General features: G+C 39.3%; 1 pseudogene; it reads right to left on the bottom strand.

The window, feature by feature from the left end:
- Nucleotides 1-997: 997 nt before the first annotated feature.
- On the bottom strand, nt 998-1,688 carry LOC122687477 (annotated as a pseudogene).
- Between the last annotated feature and the right edge of the window lie 1,780 nt (nt 1,689-3,468).

Below are 3,468 nucleotides of genomic sequence, written 5' to 3'. Positions count from 1 at the left end.
GTGTGCTGCGGTTCATGGGGTCACAGGGACACGACTGAGCGATTGAGCTGAACTGACACAATATTGTGTATCAACTATACTTTTTCAATAAAAATTATGCAAAACCTGAACTTCATAAACACTACCAGACAGATACATAAAAATATGAGAGTTGAAAAAGAAAGAGATGGGGAGAAGGAGAGAGTAGAGAGAGTCTCTGTGTATGATTCTACTAACACAGAGGGACTTAAAGGTTTACTTAAGCAATACAGACACTTTTTGGCACCAGGAAAGTGATACACTGCCATACAGACTAACTTTAAGAAGCCTGGAAAAGAAAAAAAAAAAAAGAAGCCTGGAAAAGGAGAAAGAAATGAACCAATTTACTCTAGCAACTTAGAAAGTCAGTTTTTAAAATTTTAAATAATCAGTTTTATTTGTGTGAATTTGTGTCTGATATCATCACTATTATAGAAATAAAGGAGCATATTCACAGCATAATCTCAAATTAGAATTGAACAAATGGGAGCTACTATTTTAAAGTTTAAAGCTCTAAGTCATAATATTTTAGTAGTATCAGAACCTCTAAATTTTAAACTTTCATGGTTTGTTGAGTCTAGTCTATAGAGCCCAGTCTCAACAAGTAACATCCTAACATCTGTGGCCCAGTTCCCACACATCACCACTTCATTTAGCATTTCAGTTTTTCAACATGTGGTTCATGGTTCTTTACACCTCTGCATAAAATGAGCTAGCCTGCCCTTTTAAGGATTTATCCCTCTTGGTATTTTTGTCTCTCAGTAAATATTATTTAAAGCTGAAGATGGTAGTTTTCAAACATCTATCTGCAGAATATAGCATACATTGGCTATATGGATAAACTGAAACCTGATTATTTATAATAATAATAATTATTATCAATATTATTATATATTATATATTTTTTGGGCGGGGTTACCAAATTACTTTATTTGAAGGAATGGTACTAAAGAAAGAACTTAAGTAGATGTTTTGTTACGAATTACAGAAAAGGTGAGGGTAACCCAAACAGGCATGCACTGCCTGCGTGGCCAGGGAAGTCACCCCTCGGCTGCGGGCAGCCAGCCTGAGGCTCAGCTCTCGCTGTATCCCAAGCTGTGCCTGTCAAGGAGGTCCTCTGCCATGCAGGATCCAGGGGCCCCCAGCTGCCGCAGGCCGGTTATGTGGTCACCCAACTCTCTGATGGCTCCCACCTGTTCACTCGGGTACGGGGTCTCTGCGAGGTCACACAGATGGGGACCGTTTTTTCCAGTGGCCAGTCTGTGCAGCTCCGGTAGTGGCTGACGCACACGTCTCTCCAAGCGCAGCGCACATCGCATCGCATCCAGCCCACTGTCCCGGTCATCACCGTCCGGTTTCTTCCTGAAGGAAGATTCGGCCGCCTCGCTGGTTCTGCAGCTTCCTCCGTTTCTCAGCCTGTTCCCTCTCCTCATGAGACGGGTGAAGAAAAGTATTTGGCAAAGTTCGTCAAAGCCCCATCATCGCCGGCAAAATAGTAGGACACGGACAGGTAGACATGGGAGGCGCAGAGCTCCAGGCGGATCTGGCGGTTGATGGCGGCCTCCGAGTCCTGCTGGCAGTTCCGGCGGCTGCGAGGCGACGCGGTTGTCATGGCGGGCGGCTGAGAAGGGGCGCTGGTGGCTATATATTATGTGTAAAATCTTTGTGTTTCTCTTACGGTGGAAAGAAAAGCTGAGTTCAGCCATGTTTCCACATCCAGCCCTTGTTCTTTCTCGTCTTTATCAGGTCTCTTGTAATAATTTGTCCTGTTTTGTCTGTAGTTTTTTTTCCTTTTTCTTTTTCCTCACCTTATACTTTCCTGGTCTTGTGTTTGCATATCTTCTAAACCGCATCCATCACTACTGCAGAAAGTAAATCCTTTGTAAAATACTAGAGTTTTGCAAGAAATTTCTTTTTACAACTTTTCTGTATAAACATCACGATATTTGTCAGAAAAAATTAACACAGGAAGCTGAGTGGAGCAAGTCCACTGAATAAAAACAAAGGAAACATTAGGCTTCTTCATCTTGGAAGCATTATTTAGACAGTGACCAGTATTCATTTCGTAAGTATCTATTGAGTACCTTTTACATTTCAGATCCTGTATGGGTTTTGATATAGAACAGGGAAAAAAGGAAAACAATTCCTGCTCTCATGGAGCTTACATTCAAGTATCGGTAGAAAGTATGATATTACTGGTCAAGGTTTAGAAGGTTTGAAGTGTATATAATTGGGAACAGGGATATTTGAGAAGAAAATAATACAAACTTAGGAATACAAAATTGGACATATAACTATTTAGAACAAAAAGAAATTCACAAAATTAAAAAAAAATTAAATCTGGTACATGCCACAGGCATTATAAAATTCAGGAAAGTAATACCAAATTACTTCTACTCATAAACTGAAATACCAATAGAATACTTTTCCCCTAAAATGTTAGTTGTACATCTTTATAGTTTCTTCATACATCTTAGACTTAATACCATTTTCTGTAGAGAGTACAGAAAAAAAAAAAAAAAAAAAACTTAGGCTTTTTGTCCATGGGATTGAAATACTTATTAGTTATAGTTTAGAAAAGTTCCAGTTTTGCAACTCACTGAGAAATGTAAGGTTGACGTGTAATTTATTATAAAAAGATGAAAAATACATGATTCTTTACACACTGACATACTCTATGGTATACCTACAGGTTTGTTCTCTAAAAAATTAGGAATTCCGATCATTTCTATGTCATGCAAATGCATTTATAGTAATAGAATTTCTTCACTGAGTAAGCAGAAGGGAGAACTGAGTCTTCTCCTTAAATATTTACCTGTTTCTCCTCCATAGCCCACATATTTCTAGTGTCTAGGACTGTAGGACTCCTTCATCTCACAATATGCCCTCTAACCATGCACTGTTGGAGACCAGCACTAACTTAACCCTTCATGGGAGGGAATGTGAACCACATACATAAATCTCATTAAGCCTAAACTAAATGTATCTCCAATGCAATTTCCGCTTAATTGAATTCACCCTTAATTGAATTGGATTCTGGGCCGGGAGGGGACATGTGCTCAAAGGAAAGTCAGAGTGGAAAGAGGCAGGTGTCTTATGCAATTGTGGCTAATATTGTCTTTTGCAAATTTTACAAAAGCATTACTAGAGCTCTTCTTGGAGCTTTGGAAGAGGCTTGAGCAAGAGAGAAGCTCCGGGATTTCAGTTATGTTAGATTTACAGTAATTCTGTTTCTGTGGTCACAAATGAATTGAACAAAACTGTTTTACTTCTCTAGAGATGACATTTTCAGAGACACAGTGTTAGTCTTACCTGTTCGAGGTAAACACAGTCATATCAAGGTTAACAGTATCATTCAGTTAACATTTTGCTGTGGGGAGCTCTCTGGAAGTGATTGTATCTGACTCTCTTGCATGAGAGGAATATGGATCCAGAATTATCCTCCATCCG

Source organism: Cervus elaphus, chromosome 31, assembly GCF_910594005.1.
Source record: "Cervus elaphus chromosome 31, mCerEla1.1, whole genome shotgun sequence".
Taxonomy (NCBI): domain Eukaryota; kingdom Metazoa; phylum Chordata; class Mammalia; order Artiodactyla; family Cervidae; genus Cervus; species Cervus elaphus.
This window is presented reverse-complemented; position numbering and strand designations above follow the sequence as displayed.